Source organism: Schistocerca gregaria, chromosome 4 (genome assembly GCF_023897955.1).
Source record: "Schistocerca gregaria isolate iqSchGreg1 chromosome 4, iqSchGreg1.2, whole genome shotgun sequence".
Taxonomy (NCBI): Eukaryota; Metazoa; Arthropoda; class Insecta; order Orthoptera; family Acrididae; genus Schistocerca; species Schistocerca gregaria.
The window spans coordinates 272,316,515-272,341,244 of NC_064923.1; the positions used below are offsets into that span (position 1 = coordinate 272,316,515).

Here is a 24,730-nt window from a genome sequence, read left to right on the forward strand (position 1 = left end):
GAAACGAGTCAGGTGACCAGTGTCCTGGTGTAGGCTGGAGTCCCTCCATTGAAGGTTAGGCGTGCACAACTACTCGCCTGTTACGTTGCACACGCTCTCCTGCGCATCCGACTGACCGTCTCCTCTACCGAACCACAGCATTTCATCTCCCGCATAGGCGGTCCAGGTCAGGGCTTATGATTGCGGTTCACGTCCGGTCCCTTCTGTCTGAACTGGAGTCTTTTCTGTTACCACCTCTCCTCCAGGTCCATTCACGTACACCTCCATGGTGTACACCAAGGCCGCAGATTATTCTGGACCTTTCGCATGGGTCTAAGGATTCCGTTAACCCTGCGGCTCTCCGCCTCACTTCCTCTCGATTCTAGACATGTACCGGGGCCATGAACTGGTTTACACGAACGACTCGATGGCTGATGGTCACTTAGGCTTTGCGTATGTTCATGGAGGATATACTGAACAGCACTCCTTGTCAGATGGCTGCAGTGTTTTCACTGCAGAGCGTTCGGCCATATGTCGTGCTCTAGAGCACATCCGCTCATGCCTTGGCGAGTCATTTCTCCTGTGTACTGACTCATTGTGCAGCCTACAAGCTATCGACTAGTGCTACCCTCGCCATCCTTTGGTAGCGTCCATTCAGGAGTCCATCTATGCCCTGGAACAGTCCTGCCGTTCAGTGGTGTTTGTGTGGACCCCAGGCCACGTCGGAATTCCAGGAAACGAACTTGTCGACAGACTGGCCAAACAGGCTGCGCGGAAACCGCTTCTGGAGATGGGCATCCCCGTAACTGACCTGTGTTCTGTCTTACAGCGCAGGGTTTTTCGGCTTTGGGGGATGGAATTGCATAACAGTACGCACAACAATCTGCGTGTCGTTAAGGATACTACGAATGTGTGGGATACTTCCATGCAGTCCTCTCTCAGGAAATCCCTTGTCCTCTGCCAGCTCCACATTGGCCACACGTGGCTAATGCATGGGTACCTCCTCAGTTGCGAGGACCCACATCGGTGTCGCTGTGGCTCACGAATGACGGTCATCCTCCTCTTGCTGGACTGCCCACTTCTAGGCGCTCTGCGGCGGACTCTGAACCTTCCCGGCACCCCACCTTCCGTGTTGAGTGACAATGGCTCAAAAGCAGCTTTAGTTTAGCGTTTTATTCGTGAGGGTGGGTTTTATCATTTGACCTAAGTTTTAGAGCATGTCTTTTGTCCCTATGTCCTCCACCCTAGTGCTCTTGTGTTGCAGAGCGGTTGGCTTCTTCTTTTTATTCTCATGGTCCATGGCCAGGCAGCCACCGTAGTCTGCTCTCATGTTTTGATCTCTTCTACATGTTTCTTGAGTGTCACGGTAGTTTTCTTGTTCGATTTTGTCCATTTTAGTGTTTGTTGCCCTTCTGCCATTGTTCTGGTTTTTCTCCTTTCTTCCAGCTGTGTTTTGTATTTCTCGGTTATTTACTTCCACCGTTGTGGAATTATTTTAATCGGAACGAGGGGCCGACGTAACAGTTTGGTCCCTCCCCCCTCTTTTAAACCAACCAACCAACTGCTGAAACATATTCTCTGAATTTCAGACGGCGAATTACGTTTGATATATATCATACAGCCGGACGCGACGTGTAATTGTCAAGTTATATTTCTTGTTGTCTGATCTGTCCAATGCGAAATACAAGGATATAGTCTCCGAGAATTCTATCTGGAGTGAAAACAGGAACAGATGTTACGAAATTCACTATTTTTTATTTTGTTAATAGTAGCATCTTAAAAACCAAGATTATAAACTTTTTCCAGATTTTAGGGCTCCGTTGTAACCAGTGTTTCTTTTCTAATATACATTTCCTTACATGTAGGTATTTCATCATCAAGGCAACGACCCAGCATCAAAACTGAAGTATTCAGTGAAACTTCTCTTACAAATAGTGCATCTGTCATTGCATTCCGTCCATGCAAAGATGTTGTAGAGTGTGACCCTGCCGCTCCTAAAATCCACTTCTACATCTACATCCATACTCCGCAAGCCACCTGACGGTGTGTGGCGGAGAGTACCTTGAATACCTCTATCGGTTCTCCCTTATATTCAAGCCTCGTATTGTTCGTGGAAAGAAGGATTTTCGCTGTGCCTCTGGGTGGGCTCTAATCTCTCTGATTTTATCCTCATGGTCTCTTCGCGAGAGATACGTAGGAGGGAGCAATATACTGCTTGACTCCTCGGTGAAGGTATGTTCTCGAAACTTCATTAAAAGCCCTTACCGAGCTACTGAGCGTCTCTCCTGCAGAGTCTTCCACTGGAGTTTATTTATCACCTCCGTAACGCTTTCGCGATTACTAAATGATCCTGTAACGAAGCGCACTGCTCTCCGTTGGATCTTCTCTATCTCTTCTATCAACCCTATCTGGTACGGATCCCACACTGCTGAGCAGTATTCAAAGCAGTGGGCGAACAAGCGTACTGTAACCTACTTCCTTTGTTTTCGGATTGCATTTCCTTAGGATTCTTCCAATGAATCGCAGTCTGGCATCTGCTTTACCGACGATCAACTTTATATGATCATTCCATTTTAAATCACTCCTAATGCCTACTCCCACATAATTTATGGAATTAACTGCTTCCAGTTGCTGACCTGCTATTTTGTAGCTAAATGATAAGGTATCCATCTTTCTATGTATTCGCAGCACATTACACTTGTCTACATTGCGATTCAATTGCCATTCCGTGCACCATGCGTCAATTCGCTGCAGATCCTCCTGCATTTCAGTACAATTTTCCATTGTTACAACCTCTCGATACACCACAGCATCATCTGCAAAAAGCCTCAGTGAGCTTCCGATGTCATCCACCAGGTCATTTATATATATTGTGAATAGCAACGATCCTAATCCACTCCCCTGCGGCACACCTGAAATCACTCTTTCTTCCAAGACTTCTCTCCATTGAGAATGACGTGCTGCGTTCTGTTATCTAGCAACTCTTCAATCCAATCACACAACTGGCCTGATAGTCCATATGCTCTTACTTTGTTCATTAAACGACTGTGGGGAACTGTATCGAACGCCTTGCGGAAGTCAAGAAACACGGAATTACCTGTGAACCTGTGTTTATGGCCCTCTGAGTCTCGTGGACGAAAAGCGCGAGCTGGGTTTCACACGACTGCCTTTTTCGAAACCCATGCTGATTCCTACAGAGTAGATTTCTAGTCTCCAGAAAAGTTATTATACTCGAACATAATACGTGTTCCAAAATTCTACAACTGCTCGACGTTAGAGATATAGATCTATAGTTCTGCACATCTGTTCGACGTCCCTTCTTGAAAACGGGGATGACCTGTGCCCTTTTCCAATGCTTTGGAACGCTACGCTCTTCTAGAGACCTACTGTAAACCGCTGCAAGAAGGGGGGCAAATTCCTTCGCGTACTCTGGTATCCCATCAGGTCTAACGGCCTTTCCTCTTTTGAGCGATTTTAATTGTTTCTCTATCTACCATTTTGTCATCTGTGCGACAATCTAGAGAAGGAACTACAGTGCAGTCTTTCTCTGTGAAACAGCTTTGGAAAAAGACATTTGGTATTTCGGCCTTTAGTCTGTCATCCTCTGTTTCAGTGCCATTTTGGTCACAGAGTGTCAGGACATTTTGTTTTGATCCACCTACCGCTTTGACATAAGACCAAAATTTCTTAGGGTTTTCTGCCAAGTCAGTACATAGAACTTTACATTCGAATTCATTGAACGCCTCTCTCATAGCCCTCCTCACAGTACATTTCGCTTCGCGTAATTTTTGTTTTTCTGCAAGGCTTTGGCTATGTTTGTTTGCTGTGAAGTTCCCTTTGCTTCCGCAGCAGTTTACTTGCTAAGTAACATATTTATACAGATGAAGAAAGAGATTTCGGAAGCCACAGTTATTTCAGTAATTTTAAAGGCCTATTTTAAAATCATTTCCCGCAAACGTCAGTTGTTTAATAATTATATCTTTAGCATTATGAATAATTTAATTTTTGACCACGCCGTGTACAAAAACGTGTGTGAAGTGTTTAGAAACATGTGTATGCAAATGTGCCTCTTGACTGGAGTGACATGTACGACAACGATGTAGAAAAGAATGTTTGCTGGTGCTGAAACGTTAAAAAAAGCTATTCTTGGATTATGTGGTAAGTTTACACTGTTTATCCTTTCCACTATTTTGCAGATATTTTCCGCTTTTGACTTACGAAATTCGTAACCTAACATCAAACTTTCGTGAGATGAATATGCATTTCACCTCTTCAAGAGAATAAATAAGGCACGTATTAAGTCAAATTACACCCGATGCACCATGTACTTAGCAAAACACAAAAATTTGTGACTGAAGTCGTTTTTTAATTCATACCTCCAGTGTATTGAATACAGTCACGTTTGAAGCTGCGAAATATGGATAAAATTAACATATTTACGTCGTATATTGTAATAAAATTATACATGAATGGCTCGTCTACCTCCAGTGGCTTCCTGAACCTCCTGTCACCTACCGAATGGCAATAGGTCAGTGGTGATGACGTAACAGGAACACCCTCACAAAGAGTCGTGAGCTCGTTACGTGAAAATCTGTGCAGCTCTGTAGAGCAGGACGCCAGTGTCGCCTTGCGTGATCGCGTGACGCCGAGGAAGAGGCAGGGTTAATATCTGGTTTCAGAAACCTTACAGTGATAACAGGCGACGGCCGTTCTTAATCTCCTGCCTTCCTGTGCACGAACGGCTTCCGAGCGAATTCCAGACAGGTCTGCGAAAGTTCGTAGCGCCGCTAAGACGGCGCACGCAGACACAGTAAGCACCATCACTTCCGCTCTTTACAGTTCGTACAAAGCAGAATAGCTGTTCCACTGCAAACAGAAATTAACATGCCACATTTTCCTGGTTCAGCATGTTCTGGCAACTCCGTCACTTGTATGTAGAGTGTATCGTAATTAATAGGAAAACTGAATCAGGAAGTGTACACGATAAAGAAGCAAAAGCATTACAGTAAACATGGCTCCGCAAACAGCTATGAAATATTTTCCTGTAGTCCGATTAGCATTACTTGATAGCTGACGTCTGCCACTTGGCGCTACAGTGTTGCCACATCGGCTACTCACAACGATTAAAGCTGACCTGTACGAGAAAATTCAGAACTGAAAAAATTCAGTTTCAACGCTAAAGGCGAAGCATAACTACTTGCTTTTGCTGTCATGCGGCACAGACCGATGAGCAGTCCTGGTTGGCAATCATTTACAGGCTATAGGCGACACAGGCAGATACCAAAAGAAAAATAGATTATAGGAAGAAATATAAGAGCAAATAAAAAAAGTCAGTACGATGACGAAAACGACGATTAAAAATTACATTGAAACGAGCTAATTGAAAATGTCACTTTCACGAAATGTTAAAAAATTAAAAAAATATTATCACCTGACGAAATTCGAACCCACGACCTTTTGTACCTCAGAATGTAACGAACACTGCGCTGTAGACAATCTTTACATTATACTGTTATATCTATTTGTGTGTAGAACCAGTTACAACGATCATTTGCTGCCTTCAACAAATTTGGTTTCACGCCATCTCGTACGAAGTCTTTCTATGTGCGAAAGGATCCCGTAGTCTTTGGGGCCTATGAAACGTGCATATTTCGTTACCATCGCAATGCGCGCGCGTGTGTGTGTTTCGAGTGTGATGAAATCAAACAGCCGGACCTATGATTTTGGATCCCAAACACAAGAAAAAGGAAGTGAATCGACCATTTGTGTGGCAGTTTGGCAGTGGCGAACAGTTCGGGCTTGACGTTAAGTGCTCTGATTGCAGGAAGACAGCTCCAACGTGTGAAGTGTCAGCTATTAAGTAATTTTAATGGTTGAAATGGCTCTGAGCACTATGGGACTTAACTTCTGAGGTCATCAGCCCCATAGTCCTTAGCACTACTTAAACCTAACTAACCTAAGAACTTCATACACATCTATGTCCGAGGCAGGATTCGAACCTGCGACCGTAGCGGTCGCGCGGTTCCAGACTGTAGCGCCTAGAACCGCTTGGCTACTCCGCCCGGCTAATTTTAATGAACCCATAGGGTATGTACAACAGAATTTGAAAAGTAAACGTTTCAATTAAGATCCCACATATCTGGACTCATTTCGTTAATGTATTATGTTAATAAGAAATGCAGTACAGCTTCAGAACGTTAGACGTTTCTATTTACTGTACACACGCACTTGTTAAATTAGGCGTTCCTTGACTGTCCTTGTATTTGGTATAATTCTGCACTCGTCGCTGCAGTCAGTTAATAAACTTCAGAACATTCACAGATCGTCTCGTAAATTCTCTGTTCGATTGAGTCCTTGTCCCCAAATGTGGGCTCTTGCCCACTCGTCTCGTACAGGGTGCCTAAAGGATGCTGCGTTCTCGGAATACTATACAACAATTCAAGCAGATAACATTAGCAGTTTTATTTCAATAAAGCAGATTGACAATACGTAACTATGAAATAACAGTGGAGTCAAAAGCGATGGGTGACATGCAACATAAATCCGAGTCCTTTGCTGTATGTGATGTTCATGCAAGTCTGACACACAGTTTGTGGATCACTAATAACTGCTATAGTAGCGCTCTCCGCTAGGCCGTGCTAATACTCTGCGAATACTGTCCAATAATGTCCGGCCGAGCCTGGCAGGAGCGGCGCTTATATTCACTCCTCGCAGAGGTCGCTCATGTCATGTCGTGGCGCGGTCCTTGTCAGCGGGCTATTGGCTGACGTCGCCTTAACGCCTTCTCTGGTCTTGCGTTCTTCCTCTTCATCCTGGCGCTTGTGGTTACACCATAACATTCCTCCCCCCCCCCCCCCCCCGCTCTTCAAAGCGCGAGACCGTCGTCGTGTAGGGAGTACAATCACAGCGGGCAGGCAGGAGTGTGGGTGCATCGATGGGCCGGAATCTGTGGCTGCAGGGGACGCCAAGCTTCCGCCCCTACCCCTCCATCCGGCGTGCGCATTGGCGGAAACGTCCCCCAGAAAACGACCAGAAGGGTACGCGTCCACTTCCTGCTGCCCTGCACCACATGAGGAAGGCAGCGCCTGCTGCGGTGTGGGCCGGTCCAGCTCCATTGGTAGGACGAGAGGAGGCGGAGGCTCCGTCTCCATGGCGTCGTCCCGCAGTGTCTTGAGGATACCTTCTGGCGGCTTCTGTGGCTGCCCTGTTCTCCGGATCCCTGAATCTGGGGGAAGAGAGACTGAAAGATCATCGTGTACATGACAAAGGCGAAGTTGATATTGATGGCGGCGCTGCAAGCCATCCGACTCGGAAATAAGATACATGCAAGCGCCAAGTCTACGGACGATCTCGCCTCGCGTCCACCGTCTGCTGCCTCTAAAAACCCTGCAAAAGACGATATCATGCGGCGCGAAGCGACACTTGCGACCTTCCTTCGGCGCCGGTTGCCGAGGAGGGTGGAGCAGGTGGAGTAGTGTCCGATGGCGGCGTCTGTGAAACAATTCCGCCGGCGATGGTCCTTCTTGTGGGTGCGAACGATAAAGAGGCGAGAAACAATTGCAATGCTTAATCCTTCGTGTGTGTGGAGCGACGTTTGGCCATCTGCTACTTGATTGTCTGACGAAACGTTACGCTTCGCCGTTTGACTGTGGATGGAACGGTGTACTAGTGACATGCTGTATGCCATTGCGTTCATAGAATGTTTCAAATTGATTAGACGTTAACTGTGAGCCGTTGTCTGACACTATTACTTCAGGTAAACCTTCGAGGCAAAAAATCGATGACAACACCCGAATTGTGGTACGCGACATTGTCTAGTTCATTGGCACAGCAAAAGGAAACTTGCTGTACAAGTCAACAACCGTCACCCAGCGAATGTTCCAAAAACGTCCCGTAAAGTCTGTGTGCACACGTCGCCAGCTCGATTGCGACTTAGTCCAAGCAGGGAACGTTTGTGGCGGAGCGGATTGCTTTGCCACACATGCTTGACACTGTGACGTCATTTGTTCAATTAGTATCGATGCGCTAACTGTTTCGCATGAACAATCCCCCAGTATCCTTGGTGAAGTAACTACAACACTTGTTTGTGCAAAGCTTTAGGAATCAACATACATGACTGTCCACTGTCATTTTGCACAAGAATTACACCTTTCTATACAGCGAGGTGCCGGCCGGTGTGGCCGATCTGGCTGTTCAGTCTGGAAGCGCGACCTCTCCGGTCGCAGGTTCGAATTCTGCCTCGAGCATGGATGTGTGTGATGTCCTTAGGTTAGTTAGGTTTAAGTAGTTCTAAGTTCTAGGGGACTGATGACCTCAGATGTTAAGTCCCATAGTGCTCAGAGCCATTTTGTGCAGCGAGGCTATGCTGACATGCAAAGTATCGGCGCACTACAGATTTTTTATGCTATTCACTGAATGAGGCCAAGATGTGCAAATAGAGTGGAGCAAAATGTTCACATCTGAATCAGCTTCAGTGGCCTGTGCAATTTTCTTACAGTTCAGCGGAAAAGACCGAAACAATCCAGAATCCCGAGCATTGATGTGACAACAATATGCAGTAGAAGCGTCGAAGATTGTATCAGGGCCAATTGGAAGACGTGAAAGCGCGTCCGCATTACCATGTTGAGCTGTCTGGCGGTACACAATCTTGAACCCGTATGCGGCCTTTCAGTTCTGATTGGTAATTATAAATGTTTATTCTCTCCCAATAAGCATGAGAATTAGGCTGCCTAGTCACAAACGACAAGGGCAGAAGAAAAAAAGGCAAATCACGTATGCACTAAAATGTATTGAACAGGATGCAGAGAATGACGTATGGTTGTTTTGGGAAACAGAGCTTACGATCAGAAATTTCAAACATTTTTCTGTAGAAGACACTGTTTCTTACTCGGAACAAGCCAGTATAAAATCTGACGAGAGCCTAACATTTTATAAATTGAAGAATGAAAATTAGTAACAGTTCATAAAAGGATAGCTAACCTCAAAACACCAACGCTCGTGAGTGTCCGAAATACAATACTGCTGCCACGCACGAATGCACACGGTAGTGTTCAGAGTGCCACATTTGAATACAGCTGATCAAAATTATTAGAAACTCCGACCAGATATAACTGTTCAAAATCAAATGAAAGTTAAAGTTCGCCAACATAGTTCGCATCACCGAGTTACTCTGACTTATCTAATTTATCCAACTCTGGATTTCTGACAGCGAAACTCACTGTAAAATTTTTAAAGAACTTTCACAACTCGTCAGTCAGGAAGCTACACCAGATAGGACTCGTAGAGGGAATGGAGAAGAGCCAAAGAAGAGCAGCTCGTTTCGTAACACGTTCATTTAGATAGCACGAAAGCTTCACCGAGACGCTCAGTCAACTCCACTGGCAGACTGTGCAAGAGAGACAGTCTGCGTTGTAAGGTGGGCTTTAAAGTTGTTTCGAGAAAATCAACGAATATATTGCTGCCTCTTACGTATACCTCGTGAAAACACCACGGAGGTAAAATTAGAGAGACTCGAGCTCTTTCACGGAGGCTTACCAGCAATCGTTCTTCCTGCAAGTCATTCGCTGGTGGAACCCTCCTCCACACACAGCATAAGTGTAGATGTCCTAGACATAACCGGAGGGAAGGCTTGAAGGCAAAGCATGTTACCTGGATTTCTACCATCACCAACCGCAACCACAGGAAGTGCTACTCGTTGTTGACCTAGAGCATGCGACGGTGCTGGGACCACACCAACCAACAATTCATCTTTGACCATGAAAACCTGACGTACTCGACTTCTGCTTCAAGTCGCTGCCCTTTCACATCAGCACATCCGAAATGTGTTCGCTTTAGACCATATTCCTGTGATCTTGTACACGTAGCGGACGTCACATGGACACCAAACGTGCCATCACCACAAAAAGGACAGATACAGCTGTTGAACCAAAATTTCAGATGACCTCAGCTCGTGCCGTGTCCAGTCCAGAGATGTAGGCACAGAACGAGCACTTGACCTTGATAAGGCAAGTATGCTGAATGCTATTGGAGACGCCTCTCCCCTGAAGAGGGCGTGCCACGCCAGCACATCCGGCGTCTACCTGAGCAACATAACACTTGTTAGCTAAATTACATAAAAACAGAGTTCGACGCGAATAGCTGCTCACGCGCAACCCCCTCACCTAAAGCTTGCTCAACAGAATGCTACATTACATCCGCAGGGAAACTGAAGACCACAGGAACCAGGTGTGGGCGGATAGGGTCGGCGCGCTACGCATCACTAATGGAATGGCATGGCAGGCAACTCGGCGCTTCCTCAGAGTCAGAGCCCGCATGCCCCTGCTATAGGTCTGGAACAGAGTTATCAACCACCTGGACGACAAAGCCGAAGATCTCACAGATGTCTCTGAGGAGAAGTTCACTCCAGTTGCAGATCCCACAGACCCTGTACATGTTCTAGTTCGTGAATGTCTTCTTCAATTCTTGGAGGCCAGAGGGGATGAAGACCACATTCAACCTATCTAAGGTCCGCTTCTAACTTCTTCAGGTCAACCAGCAGGAGTCGGGAACCAGTTACCTGTTCCATGCTGAAGCAGGCACCGCCCGCAGCAGCTGACTACCTTGCGAGTGTATTCGACACCATCCTGGAATCTGTCGAATAAACCAGCAGATTGAAAACACCCTGATATCAGTGCCATCTCTAAGCTTGGGAAAAATGAGCCATCTCCACAAAGCTACTGGCTCATTAGCTTACTTCCAGCGCTGCCGTAAATCTTCGAATGACTTTACCTACAATGACTACTACAACATATTGAACCCGGTAGTACCATCTCAGACATGTGGTCCGGATTTGGACGTGGCCATTCTACCACTCATCAGTTGCTACGGCTCGTTCAGGAAGTGATGGCTCCTGACCGCCGCTTGTTCTTCGGTGTGATCCTTCTTGACACCACCCGCGCCTTTGATACTGTGTCGCGCGAGGGCGTATTCTATACGCTCTTTATATTATATTTATTTATTTCCTACTGTTACTCGCTGCTTCGGTCGCATATCAGAAGTTTTGTTTTGACGAGTGATGGCAAGTCAGTAAGTTAGTAATACTATGATACGTCTGTGTATATACTGGTGCAGAGACGTATGCATAAAAATTACATGCAGTACCGATATGTTTCGATTATTTTTCTGGTTGTCGAGTCTGAAAGCATGCAATATACTTCTAATTATATATTTTTTTTTTTAAATATGTCGATTTATTACATTCGTGCAGAACAGAGCTTATAGGTGTTTCTCTGGCTCATCTAGTACTGGATTTGAGATTTCGGACATGTCCGAAAGAACTGATACCATCTCCATATAGTTAAGGCTAACCGCATTGTCCGAACTCTTACGGGACTCGGTAAGATCGCACTATCCTCTGCGCCCTCGGTGGCTCAGATGAATCCGCATCGTCCCCTACGCTCCTCGGAGTATGGGACCCCGTCATCATTTATAGTATAACACACATGCGTTTGCCGGCACGGTAGCTCGGCGTGTTCGGTCAGAGAGCTGGTTGGCCTCTGAAAAAAAAAAAAAAGAAAAAAAAAACACTGAGTGGAAGGGTCAACAAAACAAACTTGAACGGATGCCATGTGACGTCCCCAACGGCCAAACACAACGATCAACAACGAAAAAAAAAAAAAGGTAGAGTGTCTGCCATGTAAGCAGGCGATCCAGGGTTCGAGTCCCGATCGGGTCACACATTTTCAACTATCCCCGTTGATGTATGTCAACGCCTGTCGGCAACCTAAGGTCTTGAGTTAATTATCATTACACCTATCAACCGTTTCTTCTTTCCATTTTAATGCTTTATTGGGCCTATATTTTTAATCCATCCCATATGATGATTAATATAGTCGGTTAACAGGTCATAATCAAATTCAGCCTCACTAAACGCCTCCCACGTCCCACATGTAAAAGTCCTGTTCGTCATACAGCCCTTAAATGACGTCGTCGTGTGATTCTTCAAGCGCCTTGAAAGCAGTAAGACACACGTGACGCTCAGCATTTAAAATGCGACGGGCTTGTGGCTGTTGTAATGTCTCTGTAGCTCTTAAGGCCGCCTGAGTTTTGTAACCAAGTTCCGCGGGACATGAGATTGCTCTGAGGTTTGCTGGATTCGAGTATCTTTCGCAGCTCGAATTTTCTTAGAACAAAGGCCATAAATCAGAATTGCGAGGCTTATAGTAACAGTTTTGAATATGGTTCTCGGTCTTTCCGTCCGATTTTATTGTTGAGTCTCCACCTAAACTCTCCAGCTATGCCAGGTGATGAAGGAGCTCAATATCATAAACCACACGCACAACAACATAGGACTTGCGCTGTCGCAGAATAATCTATGGACACTGCTATTCGCCGACCATCGCACCAGCGTCGTGTGCATGCACTCACGTATACAATATTTAAAATGTTAATAATACTCAAAAGATACACCTTTCTAAAATAGCCTGTGGTGTTCATCAAGATTCAAGCTCTTTCCATACCATATCGGTTGACCGGTAGAGTCGTAGAAACCTAACAGAGTGAGGAAGAACTGAATACGCATTGTATTGATTACGTTTAATGATATTACGTAGAACATATCAATCAATAAAATCATTTTCAGAAATGTTGTTGGTTGTTGCGGTCTTCACTCCTGAGACTGGTTTGATGCAGCTCTCCATGCTACTCTATCCTAAGCAAGCCTCTTCATCTCCCAGTACCCACTGCAACCTACATCCTTCTGAATCTGCTTAGTGTAGTCATCTCTTGGTCTCCCTCTACCATTTTTACCCTCCACGGTATCCTCCAATACTAAATTGGTGATACCTTGATGCCTCAGAACATGTGCTACCAACCGATCCCTTCTTCTAGTCAAGTTGTGCCACTAACTTCTCTTCTCCCCAATCCTATTCAATACTTCCTCATTAGTTTGATCTACCCATCTAATCTTCAGCATTCTTCTGTAGCACCACATTTCGAAAGCTTCTATTCTCTTCTTGTCCAAACTATTTATCGTCCATGTTTCACTTCCATACATGGCTACACTCCATACAAATACTTTCAGAAACGACTTCCTCACACTTAAATCTATACTGGATGTTAACAAATTTCTCTTTTCAGAAACGCTTTCCTTGCCATTGCCAGTCTACATTTTATATCCTCTCTACTTCGACAGTCATCAGTTATTTGGCTCCCAAAATAGCAAAACTCCTTTACTACTTTAAGTGTCTCATTTCCTAATCTAATTCACTCAGCATCACCCGATTTAATTCGACTACATTCCATTATCCTCGTTTTGCTTTTGTTGATGTTCATCTTATATCCTCCTTTCAAGACACTATCTATTCCTTTCAACTGCTCTTCCAAGTCCTTTGATGTCTCTGACAGAATTACGATGTCATCGGCGAACCTCAACGTTTTAATTTTTCTCCATGGATTTTAATACCTACTCCAAATTTTTTTTTCTTTTGTTTCCTTCACTGCTTGCTCAATATACAGATTGAATAGCATCGGACAGAGGGTACAACCCTGTCTCACTCCCTTCCCAACCACTGCTTCCCTTTCATGTCCCTCGACTCATAACTGCCATCTGGTTTCTGTACAAATTGTAAATAGCCTTTCGCTCCCTGTATTTTACCCCTGTCACCTTCAGAATTTGAAAGAGAGTATTCCAGTCAACATTGTCAAAAGCTTTCTCTATGTCTACAAATGCTAGAAACGTAGGATTGCCCTTCCTTAATCTAGCTTCTAAGATAAGTCGTAGGGCCAGTAATGCCTCACGTGTTCCATAATTTCTACGGAATCCAAACTGATTTTCCCCGAGGTCGGCTTCTACTAGTTTTTCCATTCGTCTGTAAATAATTCGTGTTAGTATTTTGCAGCTGTGACTTATTAAACTGATAGTTCGGTAATTTTCACATCTGTCCACACCTGAAATATGAGATTCAAAAGTGAAGGAGTAAATAGGATTTCCAAAGAGTAAATATTTTTCCTTAATTTGCGTAATAGTTTTCAAATCAATAAATGTCGTGTGCAACAGACTTTGTAAAGTAGCCTACAGTCTTCATCAGGGTTCAAGCTCTTTCACGCCTAATTTCATGGATATTGGTGCAGCGTTTTAGTGGTGAAAACCACTTTCGCATTTATAGGATTAGCATGGGAGTATGGATTGACATGGATTAAACACGTACAGGATTGTACAAGCACTATATTGAGTAATTTGGGTCATATTATGTAACACATATCAAAAAATAAAATCTTTCTCGCAGATATGATAAAATTCAAAAGTCAAAGAGTAAACAGCTTTTTCTAACAGTAATTACTATTCCATATTTGACCTCCGCGTTATATTCTTCATGTAACTAAATATGTTACACTACACTAGCCTGTGTTCTTCGCCAGATTTCAATACTATCTCCATACCAAATTTTATCAAAATCGGTTCAGCGGTTTAGTCTTGAAAGCGTTAACAGAGTTAACATGGATTTAACCTGGCAAGATCAGAGCTATCAAGAACTCTCTTATATTAAACATTTTACATTGCATATTTTGCAGTAAGCAAGTTATTCCATGTTTAGAAAACAAAGTTATAACACTACAAATTAAAGAAACACACATAGGCGCATTGTTCATATAACGGTAAGATAGCTTTTTAATTTGAGTGATAGCAGCAATAGGAATGGAGAAAGAGTTGGGGAGAGGGAGGAAGAGAGCAGTGTGATAATACACAGTTAAAGAAGATAAGGGAAGAGAACGTGGCGTGATTCATAGAGAAACGGAAAATGGAAGAAGCATAAATAGGAGGAATGAGTAGCATTGACTTTACTATTTGACAGAGGGGACATTCACCATATACAGGGAGACAGCTGTTCAACTAAATGAAATAAAATCGTCAGAACTTCTGAACGGTTTGTGTTAGAACGTTGAAACTGCGCGGGTGTCCGCAGGGCAGGTTGGGAAATAGTGTGCGTTGTATGGTTTGTTTAGCGACAAAGCTCGCTTTCATTTGGGTGTGTTCATCAATAAGCAAAACTGGCGCATTTGGGGGACTGAGAATCTGCATTTCACGATCGAGAAGTCTCTTCACTCTCCGTTGGTCACTGTGTGATGTGCAATGTCCAGTCACGGAATAATCAGTTCGATATTCCTTGATGTCACGGTGACTACCGAACGGTACGTGAAGGCTGTAGCTGATGTCTCGATTTATCGAATCGGGAAAGGAAGCACGCTCCGAGAAATTCTGTGATAATTTCGGAGACGCTTCCTCGCAAACGCTGTTCTGTTAACGGGGAGCACACGCCAGCGCGAGGGCTGTCTCGTTATGCTAAACATACACTAAAGAGTGTCTCAAAAGAACGTTGTATGTAATGTGTCAAAATAAGAGATTGTAGTCTGCCTACAAAATCTTTTTTATTGAAATACACATTTTACGAAATCACTTCTTAAAACTAATGTCTTTTAAATCCGATCCAGCGCGCCTATGGCGCTCATTTAAAAGGTGAACAAAATTTTGCATGACCGTTTGGCATGTAGACGACGGTATGGTCATCACTTCGTTAAGGATATTTTCTTTCATACACTTTAGATTTGATATCATAAGAATGAATTCATGGGACTCAACAAGACTGCGCGTGGGCCAGTTTATGTCACCCTTCCTGGTGATCAATTTGCCAGGGACAATTTGACGAACTCGCAGTAAAGACGCATTGGACGTGGGTGCTGTTGCTCTCGGAGAATCGCATGGCACTTCATTTACCAATCCACGATCACTGCAAGACCAGTCGTCGAATCACCGTCTTTGTAAAATACTCGCACACACAACGCGCAGTCTGCTCCCGCGAAGCGTTCCATTTTACCTAAATTTCTGTAGGCCAACCAAGCGATGAACGTATCCCCCCCAGATTTGTTGCGCTTACGCAAAGAGCTCTTCAAATATAAACTCTCTTTCGAGACGCTCTGTACGTGCGAGGCCGCAGCTTCGGTCATGAATGTAAGTGCGCTGAGTAGCGTTCGAGACAGGCGCACGCCCTACCTGTGCTGCATTACTGACAAGACACTCGAGCTCACACGGACAGACGTGACTCGCGTGCATTCTAGCCTCGCTTGAAGCATCTTAAGCAGAGCCTGCTGCTCCTGCTTCGGGGATTCGCACAGAAAGTGTTGTCCTCGCTTATTGGTTTTGTCTTCTCTGTTGCCACCTCTATATATTTATTCTTCTCTTGCTGCCGGGTTTGACACTCTAGCATCAGGTCCGGCCATCTCGTTGCCGGGCGCCAATGAACTTGGTTGCCCAGTCCACTGACCAGCGGGTATGGCGGCGCCCGCACCGACGCATATAATCTCGTGGCGAGCTCGGATGTCTCGCTTCAGCGTTGGGATTCGCGCGGCGTCGCGTAGCTGCCTCATGCTTAAATCTCGGGGCAGATGCAGCGCCAGCCGGAGGGCTTTGTTTCACACTGTTTACAGTGTCTTCGGCCGTTTTTGCCGCCTTTCCCCCATCACGGCCTCGTACTCCAGCACTGGCCTGATGAGTGCCAGGTACAGTGTGATGCCGCAGTGTGTGACCAGAGTAGTTGTGGGACTGAATAGGGGCTGCAACAAGCACATCCTTCCGAACGCTTGGCCCCTCACGTCCCGGATATGTGGTCCCCAGATCAGGCTTCAGTCCAAGGTGACGCCGAGGTATTTACCGGTGAGAAACCACGGAAAGGAGCCTCTCAGGACCCGTACTTGCATCAGCTCATTTGGAACCCACCTGCGCCTAAATACGACCGCTTGGCTTTTTGCTGCATTGAACTTGAGCCGCCATTTGGTGGCTCCTGCTCCGATCTGCGCCCACATAGTGCACTTGCAGGGCGTAGTATCGTCGGCGCAGAGCTCCAATTGAGCTCTCGGCGGGTCGCCAGTGTACAGGGAATACAGTAGCGGGCCGAGCACGGACCCCTATGGTACTCCCGCTCGAATGTGGCGCCCTATTGACATGCCTCCATCAGTTCCCACATGGAATGTGCGCTCACTCAGGTACGAAGTCGAGCGTGCGACAAGGGTACCCCCAATAACAGCATCTCGTACAGGAGACTATGGTGCCGTACACTACATTTATTTAATCGTATGGCTAGAACCCCCCGTCGGGCAGACCGTTCGCTGGGTGCCGGTCTTTCGGTTTGACGCCACTTCGCCGACCTGCAGTCGATGAGGATGGTAGGATGATGAGGGCAGCACAACACCCATTCAAAAATGGTTCAAATGGCTCTGAGCACTATGGGACTTAACATCTGAGGTCATCAGTCCCCTACTGCTTAAACCTAACAACCTAAGGACGTCACACACTTCCATGCCCGAGGCAGGATTCGAAACTGCGACCGTAGCAGTCGCGCGGTTCCACACTGAAGCGCCTAGAACCCCTCGGCCATCGCGGCCGGCAACCACCCATTCCCTGGGCTGAGAAAATCCTCGACTCATCCTGGAATCGAACCCGGGCACAGAGGATTGACAATCCGTCACTCTGACCATTCAGCTACTGGGGGCGGACGTGCCACACACTGTCGAAGACTTTTAAGACGTCAAGGAGTACCGCCCCAAACTACTCGTGACGTTCCAGATCCGCCATCGCCTGCTCCACAAGTCGCAGAAGCTGGTGCTGGGTCGAGTGATCGCGCCAGAAGCAAAGCTGTTCGTCAAAAAGCAGGCTGTCACTGGCGGCGTGACGGTGCATCCGTTTGACGTATACCCTCTCGAAGATTTTAAAGAGGAAAAGCAGGAGGCTTATCAGTATCAGGCACTCAAATTCCCGCGCGTTACCTATACAGCAGCAGCAGGCCACTCACAAAACGCTTATTGATTTCTACACTGGCAAAGACGTAATTGTCAAGCGTTCGCTTGACGAAGCATTCAATCGCTCGCCGCTACCAAGTTGGCACACCTATCAACTCCCTGAGTTTTTCCTCGATGGCGCCTTGGCTACTTGCTTTTCAATGCAAAGAGCACCTTCATATCTACAAAACAGTGCCCACAGGAATTTTTCAAAATGTCAAAATCTAGCTCCGACTACTTACACGAGACCTTTAAAAATTACTACTCCTGGTGTCATCGTCCTGAAGGACTTCAAACTTGGCACATATTCCTCATCGAGACTGCTTTAGACTAAATCAGTTTTTATATTCGACCGCAATTGATAGTAGATCATCTACAGCAATACGATCAGAATCTCAGACAAACACGATTATCTCAGAAAACGCTACTCCGATTAAAAACATCACTAATCTCTTGTGTATAATGTCTAACTAGACCCTAATTCAGGGGTGGTTTAAGGCCCAAGTGACACATGCGGCCGCTTGGCCCACCGAATTCAGAGGGGGCGCCAGAGGCGCCTCTAGTGCAAGATTTACACACAGGGTGTAGGTCATTAGGGTTAGGTTTACTTTTAAAGAAACGGCAACAGATCGTTGATGGAAGAATGGCAGGGGGCGGGGAAGGCAAGTTCGGGGGAGGAATGAAAGTCTATCTGCCTTCGCATTACAGATTATTTGAATGATTAGCTATAGATGGAAGATCTACAATGAAACTTTTCAGTACTTTAAGTTTGAATGTAGACTTAAGTGGATGGCTTAACGTTTACGACAAATTACGTAAGTAAATTTCGTTGAATGATAAATGAAATAGCACCTCGTTTAACATTAGAAAATAAAACGTCCAGATGAATATTAATCTTTGCGTTAGTGACAGTTATCTCCTGTTGCTTGCCACGAGTAGAGTAGTGTGGTCGATGCACAGTGACCAATTTTCGTCCAAAGCACTGGGAGAGTTCTCCCGTTGGTTCGGAAGGGGAGGTCGTCAGTGTTTGCCCCCTTTCGGCCGGTCGACGGTTACAGAATCGAGGCACATGACATGCAGTCTTTCTCAAACAATTTCATACAAACTGTTGGGTAAAAAAATCATTTTTGCTTTACTTGTAGCTTCATATGTCAGCGTCATGATGATGTGCACATCATTTCGTTAATGGCCATAGTTATTGCCATATTTGACTGGAAGCAAGACATTTGAAAAAGTTGCAATGTAAAGTAGTAGTCTCTATGATTTTGCGTTTGATGCTTGTTACACAATATGATGCTACGTAAGAATTTTAGCTAATATGTTGAATTTTTATGTAGACTTGTGTAGAGGTCTCTATTTGTGACCAGTGTTGATAAAACTGATTCGATGTACCACACCAATTTGCGATCGTGAGTGCCAGCAGTGAAATATCCACAAAGTCCCTCATACTTCATAAACGGTTTGAGATATCGAAATGAGATTGTGGTAAATGGTAGAACTCAGAGAGGAGAGTATTTTGCCCTATGGTTATTACGTACAGCTTCATTATCTACCATGTTTTTCCACTGACTAGAGACTTTTTCGATGAAATAATTTAATTTTTAAGGAACAACTAGACAGAAGACATTGCACTTTATTTTGTACCGAGGACCTATTTCTTCATAAGCTAGCAACCTTACTTTTCCTCGATTCCTCATTTAATAAAATTAATAAACCATTGTTTCAGAATTGTCTCGCAATTGCCTCTGCACACATGTTAGTGAGGTGACACTGTGTAAAATCTGCTGTGTTTTGGCAAAGAAGCAAATTTTAACATGGCAAGGCAAAAGAAGCAAATCTTATCATGGCAGCAAGAGAAATCCATAGATATTACTCGAAATTCGCCGGTCATTACACTTCTCTGAAAGTTACAAATGGTTAAGAAGCCAGGTGAAAATAAGTCGATGCGTTTGTTGCATTTTCAGCGGAATTTTTTACAGATATTAATCAAGACAGAGGTGATAGATCTTTTTGAATGATTCCCATGGAACCAAGTGTGTGTGTGTGTGTGTGTGTGTGTGTGTGTGTGTGTGTGTGTGTGTGAAGGGGCTCTGCTTAATATTGACACATATGCGAGCGTAGGCTTAAGGTTAGAGCGGCACTTTCGCTGCAGCACTCGGCGCTACTGCGCCTTGTAGAAAAAGTATCGATTCATCGATATCTTGTCAACTGCTCTACTACACAGGACCGTTAGGTCCCTCGTGAGAAACTGAAGCGAAGTCTTTGAGGTCTATTGCTTCAACCATTGACAAAGATTTGCTTGTAATATGTATGTAAAGCGTTCATCTACTAATCTTCGAAGCACTGCAGAAAATATGTTGACACGTAGTGAAGTGTCGTGTATAAGCTAAGGTCTTCATTCACTTCTAAACTCAATAATACTATGTTTCTTCTTTGACAAGGGGGCGATTAAGCAAAGCACTTACCAGCAGTCTCTTTACCATGGGAGTGAACTCTGTTAAGCCACATAGATTGCGCAGGAAGTAGGTATTTAAGGAAAAGAGCACGTGAATATAGTTTTGTGAATACTGACATAGTCTCTCTATTTCAGAGTTCCAAGGACAGCCGGTCTCCCGTGACGCACGAAAGGTAAGGAAAATTATTTATTTCGTACTATGAAACCAACAATTCTAGCATAAATATAGCAATGAAGCTGAACTTTCTTAGCTCTGTGGCCACGCAGTCCTACGTGTAGCAGAAATATGGGATCGTCAGTATGGTACCAAACGGCTTGGTTAGCCAGTGTAGAGTCCGTGACAACTGCAGCAGAAGCTCTGTTTTGCAGTCTATAACACAAAAAGTAGATTCCCTTACAGGCAACAAATATATCTTGAATGATAACCACCTTCATCAACACATGGAAGTTTTTCGGGATAAATCCAGTACCAGCTTTGATATTTCTGCGTGGTGTTATTTATTTTTGTACACGTTACACCTATTCAAGGGTTTGTACCGGGCTGGGGTTGGAGGGGGGGGGGAGGAGCAGCTAGAGCGGGGTTTGCGGTATTTTTAATATTTTGGAACATGAATAGTGAGGCCGGCCGCTGTGGCCGAGCAGTTCTAGGTGCTTCAGTCTGGAACCGCGCGACCGCTACAGTCGCAGGTTCGAATCCTGCCTCGGGCATGAATGTGTGTGATGTCCTTAGGTTAGTCAGGTATGAGTAGTTCAAAGTTCTAGGGGACTGATGACCTCAAATGTTAAGCCCCTTGGTGCTCAGAGCCATTTGCCATATTTGAACGAATGGTGACTTGTAAAAAGCCGACGGTGCGGCGACAGCCCCCCCCCCCCCCCCCCCCCCCCCCTGTGTATGGGCGCCCATGTACTTATTCGGTTATTGTTTCATTTCGAATGTGGTTGGTTATCGATAGTCGGAACGCGATAGCAGCTCAAACAACATCCTGCTGTTGAACGAATAAGATACGCGTGTAGCTGACTACCAACAATGGGTTACAGGGAAGCAATGTTGGAGCTTCCAGCGTTCGCAGTGCTGTATTAAGTTATAGGACATGATACAGTGTAGGCGTGGAAAAATGTCTATCTGTTGTAAAGATCTGATGATTTGATTAATCTTTGAACAGAGCATGATAGAACAGTGTTGCAAATATGGAGTAGCGCATCAGTTTCGGGTACACATATGCAATTGTAAAAGAGCAAGGTATGATTATGTAATTGTTCCTACCCAATTCATAATGTCAGTTTTTTTCTTCTCTGATTTCGTTTATCAGCAACGCATAGGCCTTAGTTACATAAAACGACTAAATTCTTATCTACCCAATACACCAATAAATTCATTAATGACAGAGTGACTTACCAAATGCTGATAACAATAGTATGTTTAGTTCTTATGGAGACTTTTAGCTGAAGAAATATTCTAGACTTACTATATGCAGAAACCACGTGAACTTCAGAACTCAATGGTGTTAAAAAGTGTTTGTTTCAGTACTGAAGTAGCTTATTTGGAAGAGAGCAGTTTCCTCCTTCAATCAAAGATTTAATTATGCCTGGAAACCTAATATTTGAAAAGATATTCCTGTTCAAAATTTTCGTGTTCCAGGAGGTTTCAACCTTACAACGAAATTCTTTTCAAAAGTCAATCACATTGTTTTGTAGACCTGACTAGTATGTTTCTGAAAATGTATTCTTTCACCAAAAATAACGTGTTACTGTGTTAACTTTTCAAATTAGATGGATTCACTTTCTCGACAATTCGTAGCGAGCATTGAGAATCCCCGCGCACATTCAAAACTTCAGTCGCATAAAGTAGCATTTATCATTTTGTCTTTTTCTAATTACATAGCTATTAGTTAAGCTGATTTCACTGCCTGTTTTATCTTTGTCCCTTTGAATGTTTTTGCTCTTACGTTAATATCTAAGATAGCATTTTACCAGTTTGTAATGTCTGTAATATCCGCGCCTATTAATAGGCGTCGCGCACATAGTCTCAGTCGGTTAGTCAGTCACTCTAGGTTCCATCATACCATCGTATAGTTTTCAGTTAGTGGCGGGCTAACAGACAACCACTTCAGACACTACCGTATGTTATTCGTTTTATTTAAGTACTCAGTGTAAAATGTGATATTAGTAAGTCTGTTGCGATTACACATTCAAAGTTTATTCAGTTTGTATATTTTACTAATTTTTTTCATAGTTCCACACAACTTCTTCCTGTTTTCTTGATTGATCTGTGTCCAGTTTTTCAAGGCCTATCCACTGTGCCAACTTATAACTAAATCTGAGGGGGGTGCGATGGGGAGGTTCCCTTGTAAGTTCTAGGGGACTGATGACCTCAGAAGTTAAGTCCCATCGTGCTCAGAGCCATTTGAAACGTCCCATTAGCTGGACGGTCAGCGCGTTAGAATGCCACGCACGGAGGCCCGGGTTCGATTCCCGGCAGGGGTGGGAGATTTTTTTCCCATCAGGGACTGGGTGTTGTGCTGTCCTCATCATCATTTCATCCCCATTGTCGGCGCGCAAGTCGCCCAGTGTGGCGTCGCACTCAATAAGACCTGCAGTTGGCGGCCGAACTTCCCGCCTGGGAACTCCCGGCCACTAACGCCATACGATCATTTCCATTTTCCTGCAGATGCTCGGGTTCTGAATTTTTTATTAACTGGTGAGTTGGTGTGCTTCCACTCCATGCTTTGCCTTTTGGATTCTGGTCCATAATAATGAATCCAAGTTTCATCACAAGTTAAAATTTTATTGAGGAAATGCTCATCTTCTCTATCATAACGTTCGTTTAGCTCTGTGCACACTCTCAACCTTGTTTCCTTGTGCAGCCGCGTCAACTCCTTTGGACCCATCTCTTACATGTTTTGCAGTACTTCAGCTTGTTAGACCTAACGTTATGAACTGTAACAGTACTAACTTGAAACTTATCAACTATCATTTCCACAGTAACAAGGTGATCGGCACGAATAATGTCATCAATTCGACTTTCAGGTGAGGGAGTTGAAACTGCAACTGGTCGGCCACAGAACGGTGTTCGTCAGTCACTGAGTCGCAACCAGTTTTGAACTGTTCTACCCACTTGTAAAAATTTGCACGATTCATACAATCTTCACCATAAACTTACGACATTCTGCAGTATATATTCACTGGTTTCTCGCCTTCAGCAAGTATAAAACGAATAACAGAACGTTTTTCAACTAATGTGGACGTTTCAAGCGGACTCTCCATCTTGAAATGTATTTTGGAGGTTATAAACAAGACAATGTTGGTACACCAGCTGATCAGGGCTCATCCTAGTGATGCCAACTTAAAAGCCATAAAAGTACCAAATTTGTCCTACTAACAATTTTTCCCCAGACCAATTTGTCTCTTTAATTATTGAATGACCCTCGTATGTGGCAAGATATCCCAAATACTTCAACCATCACGGCAATTATATATTAACCTCTGCAATCAGTTTCGTCAAAGTGGTAGTGTAACATCTAGACAACATAACAGAAGACAACAAGTGACGACAGAAGAGGGGAAAATTACTGTTCTTGCTGCTGTTGCAGTTGCAGTTGATCCGCACGTTAGCTCCCGCGCAATAGCACGAGGAAGTGGCATGATTCAGGCAAGTGTCCTACGCTTTCTCCCAATTATATATAATAATGTATTACTGCAGCCTGCTCAGACACCTCCGTTGAAATGACACCACGTGTGCAGCACTCGGTCCATACCAGACTGGAAACGTGTACTGCCTCTGCCGATGGTCATTTTGAACAAACCCATTGATGATCAGTTGCCTCGTTACTGATCAGAATCCACATAACTAGTGTATGCACTTGTGTTGTATTCTCTTGTGTGCTGAAAAACAATACGCAATAGATAGCTTCATGTTTTTTCTTTTGACATTTTCCATCTCAATATTATTTAAATATATATTTTTAAAATATATTATTTTCATATGTTTGCTAATCACTAAGAACCTTAGCACCGCATCTTCCATCGAAATAAGAGTGTGATTACAACATGGTGCGTGCCGGCAGGACACACACACACACACACACACACACACACACACACACACACACACACACACACGCGCGCGCGCGCGCGATGTTTCGCCCATACAGCCTGTTATGAAGGAAGTGTATACTCTCTTTTAGTTGTTTTGTGCTTCCGTCTGGTACCAGATTTTGATCTGAACGATTATAAGTTCTACATGGCAACTACTTAGAACGCTTTGTTTTTATGTAGCGCTGACAGATTTAATCGTATTGAATACAGTCACCACACTGATTAACTACGAAGAGCTCGTCCGTCATGCAGTCGCCAGTAAAAGAAAAAACTTATCCAATACATAAAATATGTATACGTAACACCATGCAGCTAGAGCTTCAGTATATTCTGTCTGTCTACTAGCGACAGATGAGAAAGGGATTCGTTCATTAAAAATCGATGACGTCGCAT

The 24,730-nt window shown here is 44.4% G+C and overlaps 1 protein-coding gene across 2 annotated transcripts in view; it reads left to right on the forward strand.

Annotated features, from left to right (window-relative positions):
• LOC126365992 (protein GDAP2 homolog) overlaps positions 1–24,730 on the forward strand; it is a 929,669-nt gene that overhangs the window by 524,371 nt on the left and 380,568 nt on the right. For both annotated transcript variants that reach the window (XM_050008813.1, XM_050008815.1), the window contains one exon: positions 20,378–20,415. The gene's annotated coding sequence lies outside the window, so the exon portion shown is untranslated. The remainder of the gene's footprint in view (positions 1–20,377; positions 20,416–24,730) is intronic.